Source organism: Leopardus geoffroyi, chromosome B4 (genome assembly GCF_018350155.1).
Source record: "Leopardus geoffroyi isolate Oge1 chromosome B4, O.geoffroyi_Oge1_pat1.0, whole genome shotgun sequence".
Classification (NCBI taxonomy): Eukaryota; Metazoa; Chordata; class Mammalia; order Carnivora; family Felidae; genus Leopardus; species Leopardus geoffroyi.
Window position 1 is genome coordinate 128032640 of NC_059341.1, and position 12556 is coordinate 128045195.

The 12556-nt window shown below is 46.6% G+C and overlaps 1 protein-coding gene and 1 long non-coding RNA gene across 3 annotated transcripts in view; one reads left to right on the top strand and one right to left on the bottom strand.

The window, feature by feature from the left end:
• SYN3 (synapsin III) overlaps positions 1–12556 on the bottom strand; it is a 465355-nt gene that overhangs the window by 38747 nt on the left and 414052 nt on the right. The window lies entirely within an intron of this gene.
• On the top strand, positions 8486–10017 carry LOC123590467. Its single transcript, XR_006708774.1, has 2 exons — positions 8486–8626; positions 9960–10017. It is a non-coding gene; the product is annotated as an uncharacterized LOC123590467 (long non-coding RNA).

Genomic DNA, 12556 nt, shown 5'->3' on the forward strand with positions numbered 1-12556 from the left:
GGCCTGAATAGATCAAAATTCAGCGTCTTCAGCCTACCAGTTTACTCTGCAGAGTTTGGACTTACCTGATCCCCCACAATCGTGTGAACAAATTCCTTAAAATAAACCTCTTTGTCTACCTATATACACTTCTTATTGCTTCTGTCTCTCTGGACAAATGCACTGTTTCATTTACAGCTGAAGCAAGAAGAGACAAAGGTGCCACCTTCCAAAGTAAGCTGGGACAGAGACCTCTGTGGCCAACAATAGGGTAGACTTACACACACTGATATAACAAGGTTGGGTGGGTAGAGAGTCAAGATTGTGAGGTGATGATTTCCTTGGAGAAAGCTGTGTCAGCCTACTACTCCCCTTGATACATCTGGTAAGAGCAGCAGTGGGATGCTCAGCAAGCCTGATATGTGTCTTAGCAGCAAGGCAGGGCTGGTGCGCTGGAGCTGATGCCCTCCCAGGCCACCTGTGGCTGAGCATCCCAGACGATGCTGTATCCAGGCTAGGAAAATGAGTGCTTCCTGTTAACCACAGGTGAGCTGTGTGGGAGAGAGGCCAGCCCTGAGCCATTTAAAATCCTGCATGGAGGGAGCACTGGCTAAAGAGGAGATACTGCCACCTCCAATGTCACCACCCTGGTCCAAGCCACCATCATACCTCATTGGGCCACTGTAATCATCTTCTTTTAAAATTCCTCTTGCCCAAGCCAAACCTCAGATCGATTGAGGGTGTGGGCCAAGGCATCAGTATTTCTGGAAGCTCCCCAGGCAGTTGTGTGCAGCCCAGGTCGCAAAACATGACACTATGTGATCTGGGTCCTGCTTATTTCTCTTTTGCACCCAGCCAAACTTGTCCCTGCCTCACTGCCTCTGTCCTTGCTGTTCCCTCCTCTTGGAACACTTTTCCTGAATACCTTCTAATGGCCTGCCTCTTCAGGTCTCAGTCCAGATGACCCCTTAGTGGAGGCTTTTCCAACTCTCTGACATAAAGCGGCCCCCTTCCTTGCCCACTCTAGGAAGTCTCTACCAAATTACCCGGGTTTATTACTATTACTTCTTTTCTTACCATCTTTGACTATCTGAAATTACTTATCTGCTAATGTGCTTATTGTTTCTCCCCTCTGCAAAAGATGTAAACCAACAAGACCAGGGACCTTCTGTGTCTGGCTAGAGAGACAATATAACAGTGTTCAAGAATGCAAACTCTGGGATGCCTGGGTGGCTGAGTCGGTTGAACGACCAACTCTTGATTTCAGCTCAGGTCATGATCTCATGGTTGTGGGATCGAGCCCTGCGTTGGGCTCTACGCTGGGCGTGAAGCCTGCTTAAGCTTCTCTCTCTCTCAAAAAATAAAAAAAATAAAAATTAAAAAAAAATAAAACACACATCCCTATATATATATATATATATATAAAATGCAAGCTCAAATCCCAGCTTCATCATCTATTATCTGTGTGACTTTGGGGAAGTAACTTAGCCCATCTGTGTCTCACTTTCCTTATCAGCAAAATGTTGGATAACTTGTTGATGTAAAGTAGTCACTCCACCTCAAATGTGGATCGCTCGCCAGATTGCTATTGAACATGATTGGATTGTTGTTGTGCATTAAGTAAGATACCACATGTAAATGATTTGGAAGAATGCTTGGTCCCTCACAAGCATTCAATACATGTTAAGTTCTTATGATTATTATCATTCCCTTTTGTACCCTTGACAACCAGTATTGTGCTTGGCACACAGTAGGAACTCAACAAATGTTTGCTGAAAGAGCAAAGGAAGGGCCTGTCATGGTAATAGCTGAGTGAAGGGAGTCTAGGCAGCAGGAAAAAGCAAGTGCAATAGCCCTGAGGCTGATGGTACCTATTGAAAAGAGACTCACGAACAACAGATAATTGGGCCTTAACATCTTCTTGTGGAAGCTGAGAGCTAATAGGGTTTCATGCTTTGAACAGGGGCAATCCCATCTCCCTATACAGATGAACACAAACAATGGGGTCATGACCCTTCCCAGAAAATGGTCTGGAATCGACCCGAGACACATGAGCGACTGAAGTCTACTGCCCTATTTCAATAGCCTAGAAAACATTTCAGGCAAATGTGACCAGGGGCTCACCCCGGCCAGATCCATCTCCATTGAGTTCCCATAGGAGGCCCGGTGTGGAACATGCTTCTTCCTGGTATGATGGCCCAGACCAGCTTGTTTTCTTCAAACAAAGATAAATAACTACATGAGGCAATTTACAGAACCAGGTCATTTATGAATAAGCTAAAAGTTGGAAGGAAAGCTACCAGAAGTAATAACTGTAGCTTCAGAACACTTGCTCTGTGGTCTCTCTTTTTGGCGATGATCAGCTAGCAGGGCCAGCTGGACATTCAGGCCACTCCTAGCTTAAGATAATAAACCGTAACCTGGCGCACAAATGGATGCTTGTTTTTCTGTGTTTATAACAGGAACGCATACATCCAGCTCATTCCAGACTGGCGTTCACTCATTAAGAAACTAGTTAGATGGGGTGAAGAGGGACGGGCTGAATCTCCGTTTTCCCTCCCAGTAAATTTTTACCAGTCTTGCAGCTCCTGGACTCTCAAGGCAGGATTAAGTATAGGTTCTGTGCGTGTATGGCTAATGTCAGGCCATGCTTACAGGTTAGCTCAGAATTAATTTCCAAGGTAGGCACTGAAAGCTCAAAAGAGGTAGGTAAGAGTTGCTATAACCTAATGGAGAAGTTCCCAGACTTTCTGGGTTCATGGCTTCCATCTTAGGAACTATTTCACGACCTTCCTAGGCCAAAAGAAATACCAAGCACTTTTAATTATTAAGTACTTAGAGATAAATAGCTTACTAAGTACTTATTTCCTAACAACATCTTAGGAACTATTTCACGACCTTCCTAGGCCAAAAGAAATACCAAGCACTTTTAATTATTAAGTACTTAGAGATAAATAGCTTACTAAGTACTTATTTCCTAACAACTTGGTAATGGTTCGAAAAAAACACACATAATGTTTTTACTTCCTTTAAAATAACTACAATTACTTATTAATACGACATGTGTGCTTGTTGGGCACTGCACAAATCCTCAAACCTTGGAATTGGATCGGACACCATTACCGTCATTTCCTGTTCCACACTGATGTTCACATGGTACTTGCTTTTTTAGTACAACCACCACCAAAAACCCAGCTTTGCAAAGACGTGATGTCACTGAACAGAACATGTTGTAATCTGATGCTGAAATTGCTAACTACCTCGGCTAGTAATTTGCATGATGTCTGACAAATGTCGAGAATTGCTGTTCCCTTGAAAATTCAAAATATACCGTGCTGCCCCAGGGCGTCTGAATGCAGGGTTTGGGATCTGTGGACCTATGTTACTACTTTTGGCATTCTCCCCAGCAGTAAATAACACAAATCTCTGGTGCAATATCCCTGGCGAAAGCCTGCCTGTTTCTCATGGAAAATGGAGGTCTGAGAAACCAATGGGGGTGGAAATATCCAATGAACCAATCTATACTTCAACCCAGTCCACGCTTTAGGAAAATTAAAAGGGTACTACACTTTTTAAGATGGTATGTTGGCTCAAAAGGCCCATGTTCTTACTGCATAGGTGGTTTAGAGTAAGCTTGTTATTTAGTCCTTAAACATACCTGATATAAAATAAAATGTCATCCAAGGGCCATATTAAACAGATAATTAAGGCCTAGTCCCTGTCATTGAGGAACTCATTGTCCATGGAAGAGACAGATACACAGACAGGTCAACAGAGGGCTGCCCTGGGCGTGTAGCTGAGGGACCCGGGTACCTTCTGGGATGAGTGGGGCAGGAAAGGTTTCCCAGATGAGGGGCTGGATACCCACCCGACTTTCTTTGTAATGATCATGGGGAGAAGGATGAGTTTAAGTTCAAAGTTTTATCTTCTTTTGGGTTTAAATTAGAAGTTTTGTCTTCTTTATTTTATGTATGTATGCATGTATGTATAGAGAGGGGGAGAGAGAAAGAGAGAGAGAGAGAGAGAGAGAGCGAGCAAGCTGGGGAGAGGGCAGAGGGAGAGAGAGAGAAAATCCCAAGCAGGCTCCATGCTCAGCACAGAGCCCCACACAGGACTTGATCCCACGACCCTGGGGTCAGGACATGAGCCCAAATCAAGATTCAGATGTTCAACTGACTGAGCCACCCAGGTGCCTCTTGTCTTCTTTTTTAAATGGCAAAATAACAGTTCACAGTGATATTGTTATCGGGCTTTATTTATCTCCATATTGTATCGCTCAGCCTTTCGAGAAACCTTACCTATTTTTTAAATTTTTTTTTTTTTAACTTTTTTTATTTTGAGACAGAGAGAGACAGATCATGAACGGGGGAGGGTCAGAGAGAGGGAGACACAGAATCTGAAACAGGCTCCAGGCTCTGAGCTGTCAGCACAGAGCCCGACGCGGGGCTCGAACTCACGGACCGTGAGATCATGACCTGAGCCGAAGTCGGACGCCTAACCGACCAAGCCACCCAGGCGCCCCAAACCTTACCTATTTTTTAATGAGCACTAACTATGTGCCAGGAACGGTACTACACAGCTTACATATATTATGTCATTTGCTCTGGAAAAACAACCCTAAGGGCTTCTGGCCATGATGTAGCCACACAAGCCCTGTCTCTGTAAAGACATATAAAGCTAGAAAAAATGTACGAGGCGACTGTTTTGAGGCAGTGGAAATAGGCACTAATGAGGTGCAGTCCCTGAGAGAAGGGCAAGTCAGAGGGGGCACCCATGTTCTCCTGGCCCCTTTTCTAGCCTCATCTGTTACTCTCACTGGCCCGTGACGCTCCAATACAGGGTCTCCTGGCACCTCCTAAACACAACCTGCCTTTGGGCTTTTGCATATGCTGTTCTCCCTCCCCGGAAGGTTCTTTCCTTGTGTTCCTCTCGCAAGGCTGGCTTGCTGCCATTCCTCAAGCCCCTGTTTAAATGGCGCCACCTCCATCTTCTCTGAGAGCTCCACCATGCTGGTTTCCTTTTTAACAGCCTGTTCTCCTGCCTTGTACTGAATACAGTTTATAATCAGCTATCATCTGCTCATTTATATACTGTCTGTCTCTTGTTCTAGCTCATGACTTCTATACCTGGCATAGCACCTGGCATGCAGCAGGTGTTCAATAAAGGGAAGAAGGAAGGGAAGGAGGAAGGACACATTAGATCGTCCCCTCTCCTTCCTGGGGGGACATGGGGGATCAGGGAGTTAGGAGGAAGATGATGGAGACACAAGGAACTCCTCCTCTCCTTTTCCAAAAGTTCCTGAAAAGTTCGTGAAGGATTTAGAACTTGAAGACTGCATGTGTCCACTGTATACCAACCCCCCCCCCCCCACCACCCAGTAACCTTGAGAGGGAGATGTTGTCCTCCCCCTCTTACAGATGAGGCTCAGAGAAGTGAACGACTTGTCCAGGACCCCCCAGCTTGTAAGTGGAAGGATGGACACTCACATCCAGGCCTGCTGAGTTCAGAACCCCATGATCTGTTCATGACACTGCCCTGCCCTGCTTAATGGCAAAGGATTGAAGCGACTTTTCTCTTTTCCTACCTTTTCCTTTCCCCACTTATCCTTGTCTGGCTCTTTTTCAAGTTCTACTGACAGATGGATTTGGGCTGGCAAAGTACAGTTCCTGAGAGCACAGTGGGGCAGATGGCCAGTCTCTTCCTGGAAGGACCCAGGGAGGGCAAGCTCTACCAGCCAAACTCCACAGCCAAGGTATCCCCCAGCTGGAACCATGGTCCTGATGATTCAACCCAAGAGCCCTCTGGCCAAGGCAGCCCATGCCAGGGGACCCCGGTGTGGCTGAGGCTCAGGGCTGAGTCACAGGGCAGTCTGCCACCACCTGAATCACCCGCTCCACCTCTGGCTGGAAAGAAGAGTCTGGGGGGCTGGGGTGGGGCCCTGGGCTGGGACTGTGTGTCTCATCCTATGAATAAATAATAATGATGATTGTAGTAACAACAATAATGCACAATGACAGCTACCTTTAGTGAGTGCTTTACGTGCCAGGTGCTATTCTAACAACTATGTATTAACTCACTCAGTCTTTATTACAATCCTATGCAGTAAGTACAATGATTTCCCCATTTCACACATGATAAAACCATGGCCCAGCAAGGTTATGTAATTGGCTGCAGGACCCAGGGCTGGCACGTGGAAGAGCTGAGATACTAACCAAGGTCTCTCGGACTCCGAAGCCCAGCCATTCATTTGACAAATGTTTTTCGAGCCCTTACTACAAGCCAGGCACTGTTACGATGGTGAGGTTGGGTGAGAAATCAATAGACAAATACATGACATGTTAGGCGGATACAAGTGTTATGGGGAAAAGAAATGAAGCTAAGGTGGGTAGGGCTTACTGGAGGTTAGGGTGGGGATGCTATTTCACACAGAGGTTTTTTGAGCCCTCCTTAAGAAGGTGGCATTGAGCAGAGGCCTGAAGGGAGTGAAGGAACGAGTCACAGGCCTACCCTGGGCACAGAAGAGCAAGGGTTGAGACTGTGTGTACTTGACGAGTCATGAGGAGGCAGGTGTGCTTGTAGCCAACGGGCTGAGGCCAGAGGGGTGGATGTAGGTCAGGGCAGTGGGGAAGGGATACAAGTCACACAGGGTCTCAGAGCCAACGTGAGGACTTCAGTGTTTACTCTGAATGCCATGGGGCCCCAGGGAAGGTTTTGGGTAGGGACATGACATGATCTGACTTATGGTTTCAAAGGATCACTTTGCTGTGAGGAGACCAACGCAAGGGCTAAAAAGGCAGGAGATCTGTTGAAAAGCTAGTTTAATAATACAGTGATGACAGGGCTTAAACCAGGGTGGTAGTTTCTAGAATGGTTTTGAAGGCAGAGAGGAAAGGATTTGCTGCTGGGTAGGATGTGGGGTGCCAGAGGAATGCAGGACTGAAGAACGGCTTCAAGGGTTTCGGTTAGAGCAGTTGGAAGGATGGATCCCCCTGCCCCCACTCTCCCTTTGCTCCCTCCTCAGATGGGAAAGGCTGTGGAAAACCTGAGGGCCTAGTTGCGTCCACTGTCAGATGTCCTGGTGGACACTTCTGCATACAAATCTGGAGGTCACAAGGGAAGACTCAGGAGTCATGGATGTGCAGGTGGTACAGAAAGCTGTGGAACTGAACGAAATAGTCTATGGAGAGGGATGAGATCTGGAGGGGGATCCAGAAGTTAGAGGTTGGGGACATCAGAGGGAACTAGCAGAGGCACGGCAAAGGGGTTAGGAGGAGAACCTTAGGAGCCCTAGTGCTCTCTGCAGCGCCATCCTGTTTGGAAAGCCAAGCGGGGCTTAGGGACCCCAGAGCCATTAACTTCTGTCCAGGAGAACGGGTCTGGGTGGCCGTTCAGGGGCCATGCGATCGCTCATCTGCCCCCTTCTCACCCTTTCCTTCCATTCTCTCCCCGCCCCTCACCTGGCTTCACCCTTCATCGTCCCCTGCCTTGCTTCACCAAACACAGGCTTACACCTTCTCTTATGCCCCCTCATGCCTCCTCTGTGATAGGCACCGTGTTAGGCATGGGGGTGAATGTAGTTGAGGAAAGGGGCAGACCAGAAACAATGAACTGAAATCAGTTAGGATAAGAATCCTAACAAGTGGTCCAGAAGCTTAGAATTTCTTGTGCTCGTGTGGTTTACAAAGCACCTTCCTGTTCAATTTTCTCCTGAGGTTGCTGAGGACAAGCCAGAGGTGCTCAGAGCAGGACATCAGGGAAGGGCTGCCATGTCATCCCCAGACTCCATCTTGGGTTCCCTCTCGGCAGGGACAGAAGCAAGGCCAAGACAGGTCCTCCACGGTGGTGGCTGCCATGGTGTGCTACTGGGAACCCCCTCCAGGATGGAAGTGCTCATTCCCCCAGCTGTCTGGTGTGGCTCGTGGCTGAGTGGCTCTCCAGGAAGGGGCAAGGTCTTGCCCAAGATTATACCACATTCCCAGGGTAGCCCATGTGCGGTGACTGACTGATGCAGGAATTCAAAGGCCTGGCTTTCTTGCCACGATTTGTGACCATTCTGAAAACTCTCTGTGGGATTAGCTGAGGTCCCTCTTGCCACCGCCTTGAAGTTCACCCTCCCCTCCCCATCCTACTTCCCTCACTTCTCAAGTTGGGGTTCCCAGGTGCAGACTAATCCCGGAACAGACACCAATAAACAACCCGTATTCAATTCCCACCTCAGATTCTACCCACCATCCATTTCCCCACTTCCTCCATCCCAAGAGAACTCCAGTTCTGTTTAGGTTTCTACTCTCTCCAGCCAGCCATGGGCTTCAGCAGAACTGACCCTCCTCTCGACACAAAAGGCAGATACTGATTATCTTAAGTCAATCAGAAAACACAGTCCTCCTCTCTCAGTGGCCCAGGGATGGACACGTGAATAACCTGGCCCAATCCGACACAAGAGAACATCCTGCTCCATGATGGATGTGAGCAGGGAAGCAGGAAATATATAACTCAGAAGGCCGCAGGCGCCTGCATGGGATGCGGGAAATGTCCAACAAGGACGTTGAACCTGAGGCCAGCCGGCACAGACAGAAGGAGCCTAGGACCTTGATGCCTTCACCAAGATGCTAACCCCAGGCCTTCAGAGTGTTTAAGTCAGATTGAGGTAGAATTTTCTGCTATTTGCTGCCAAAATAATCCTGATACTGGGTGGATGCATTTACTGGCTACTGGCTGCCCAAACCTGCTTTGCTGGCCCGTGGGTGTGTCTGAGGGAAGGTATTCTTACTGAAGCTCCTGTCTGAGGGAGAATTTTTCACTCTGAAGGGACTTGGGGCCCCTGAGTTCTTTTCTTTAGCAGCAGAGTATACTTCTGGTGGGGGAAAGCAGTCGGTGTGTGTGTAAATCTCTTATTTCCAAACTGCGGCTTCCTTCCGTGTGCAGGGAGCAACACCCGTGGCCCCTCTGCCCTGGGTCATTCACCCCTCCTCAGAGGGAGCGACCTACTCGGATCAGAGAGTTTGGAGGAGAAATGGGGCAAACATTGTAGCCCAGCCCATTCTCCTTTCCTTTCTCTTTGGGAGCTGTCTTTCCTACAAACAGTGTATTTGCTGCATGTTTCCCAGATCATGTTTTTCAGGCAAGGTCCCTGAAAAACTTCCCCTGTGGGGAAGCCACATTGACAGGTAAGCCCAATTCGGGGGTTCACTAATGAGAAACCCATTTGTCTGGATACCTAAAGCCACATTCTTTGATATCTTCATTCCTCCTAAGGTGTTACATTTTATTTTTCAAATTCCTTACTATACCCCAATGCCTCACACAGAGCCTGCAACATGGCTGACTGGTTGTAGGAGCAAGGTCAAGCATGAGGTGGGCAGATGACCTTTAACGTCTCTTCCAGTCTGACACCCGAAGATTCTGTTATTTGACAAAGGGAAGTGCCTAGTCCTGTGGAAGAGACAACTTTTTTTTGTCCCCTAACACTTGATTCCGAAAGGCATTTATTTAGTGGTTCCTCAGAAGAGAGCTTGCACAATGAATAACAAATAGAACTATTACCAGTGGTTTTATAAAAGTCTCCAAAAGTTCCCCTGGCCCAACTGGAACCTCCTGCCCTTTCCTATCTTTCTTGTTTGCCCTGCTTTTTGGGCTAAGGAGAAGGCAGCGGGGCCCTCTCTCTCAGAACTCTTTAAGGTTTGATTTCTTTTCTTGCCCAACGTGATGCTTAGTAAATCTCCCTTTTGGGGCCTGAGGACTCGACCTTCAGGCAAGGCATCATCTCAGCTGGCTTGGAGGGGCATTACTCACCGTGAAATGATCAGCCCCCTGAGTGACAGGCCCTGACAGGGAGCCTGTCTGCCAGGGTTCTCTGCCCAGCCCCTGCTCTGTCTGGGCTTCCACAGGGAGGGCCCCGACCCTGGACTTGACCCATTCTACCTCCCTGTCAGCACTTCTTAGCTAAGCTGCCCCACCCTACTCTCTTTTCTGCCCGACAGGAGAATAAAGGAAGCCTCTGTGCCTCCCAGGCGGGATCAGATTCCAGACTGTTTGTAATGAAAACACACCAAGCCAAGCAAGCAAAGAAGATGCCCCCTCCGCTGTGCTTACTATTCAGTCTCACTGTGGACACTGCATTGCTTCAGGCCACGTCTGCAGGCAAGCACCCAGGGTCCTTCCTCCTCGTTGTTGGGGTGCATCAGCCTGGGTTTTCCTGGCAAGGACACGTGGCCAATCAAAAAATGAGAATAAGAACACTCAGAACCGCGACGCTCAGACCCCACTTCTGACTGGGAGGGGATCTCCCTGGTGGTCTTGGACAAGTAACCTTCCCTCTCTGGACTCCTGGCTTCAAGAATTAACCATGCTAGCTGAGCTTAGAAAAGCAAGGCGAGGACAGCATTATTTGCAATAGTCAAGTTACAGAAGCAACCTAAGTGTCCGTCCTTGGAGGAAGGGATAAAGATGTTTTGTGCACGTGTGCATGCACACACACACACACACACACACACACACACACCACACAGCACACACACACACATGCACCACTCACACACATACCCTCCCCCCCACACACTGGAGAATTATTCAGCTAGGAAAAAGAAGGACATGTTTGCCCTTTGTGACATGGATGGACCTTGAGGGCATTACATTAAGTGACATAAGTCAGACACAGAAAGACAAATACCATATGATCTCACTTATATGTAGGATCTTAAAAAGCCAAACTCATGGAAATAGAGTGTACAATGGTGGTTATTCGGGCCTGGGGGTGGTATGGGGAACTGGAGAGATGTTCAAGGGTACCGATATGCAACTAGAAGATGAATAATTTCTGGAGATCTAATGCACAGCATAGCGATTATAGACACAGTACTATATCAAGTAGTTCAAAGCTGTTAAGAAAAAAATCTTAAATGTTCTCACCACAAAAAAGAAATGATAATTATGTGATGTGATGGAGGTTTTGGCTACCTCGTGGTGGCAGTTATATTGCAATACAAAATATACCAAATCAACACATCATACACCTTAAACTTACACAATGTCAATTATATGTCAATTATATCTCAATTAAAAAAAAGTACACTGAGGTTAAGAGTGTGGTCTCTGCAGTATGGTACTGGCACAAAAACAGATACATAGACCAAAGGAATAGAACAGAGAACCCAGAATTGGACCCACAAATGTATGGCCAACTAATCTTTGACAAACCAGGAAAGAGTATCCAATGGAAAAAAGACAGTCTCTGTAGCAAACGGTGCTGGGAGAACTAGACAGCAGCATGCAGAAGAATGAAAATAGACCACTTTCTTACACCATACACAAAAATAAAATGGATGAAAGACCTAAATGTGAGACAGGAAACCATCAAAGCCCTAGAGAAGAAAACAGGCACCAACCTCTTTGACCTCAGCCACAGAAATTTCTTACTCGACACATCTCCAAAGGCAAAAGAATTAAAAGCAAAAATGAACTATTGGGACCTCACCAAGATAAAAAGCTTCTGCACTACAAAGGAAACAATCAACAGAACTAAAAGGCAGCTGATGGAATGGGAAAAGATTTTTGCAAATGACATATCGGATAAAGGGTTAGTATCCAAAATCTATAAAGAACTTACCAAACTCAACACCCGAAAAACAAATAATCCGGTGAGGAAATGGGCAGAAGACATGAATAGACACTTTTCCAAAGAAGACATCCAGATGGCCAACAGACACATGAAAAGATGCTCAACGTCACGCCTCATCAGGGAAATATAAATCAAAACCACACTGACATACCACCTCACATTGGTCTGCGTGGCTAAAAGGAACAAATCAGGAGACTGTAGGTGCTGGCGAAGATGTGGAGAAACGGGAACCCTCTTGCACTGTTGGTGGGAATGCAAACTGGTGCAGCCACTGTGGAAAACAGTGTGGAGTTTCCTCAAAAAGTTAAAAACAGAACTACCCTATGACCCAGCAATAGAACTATTAGGAATTTATCCAAAGGATACAGGAGTGCTGATTCATAGGGGCACATGTACCCCAATGTTTATAGCAGCACTTTCAACAGTAGCCGAATTATGGAAAGAGCCTAAATGTCCATCAACTGATGAATGGATAAAGAAGATGTGGCATGTATATATATATATATATATATATATATATATATATATATATATATGTAGTGGAATACTACTTGGCAATGGGAAAGAATGAAATCCTGTCATTGCAGCAACATGGATGGAACTGGAGGGTATTATGCTAAGTGAAACAAGTCAGTCAGAGAAAGACAGATATCATATGTTTTCACTCATATGTGGAACTTGAGAAACTTAACAGAAGACCATAGGGAAAGGCAAGGGGAAAAAATATTTACAAACAGAGAGGGTGGGAGGGAAAATGGGTGATGAGCATTGAGGAGGGCATTTGTTGGGATGAGTACTGGGTGTTGTATATAAGCAATGAACCACGGGAATCTACCCCCAAAACCAAGATCACACTGCACACACTGTATGTTAGCCAATTTGATGACAAATTATGTTAAAAAAAAAAAAAAAGAGTGTGGTCTCTGAAGTGAGGTCACCTGACTTTGAACTCTGACTCAC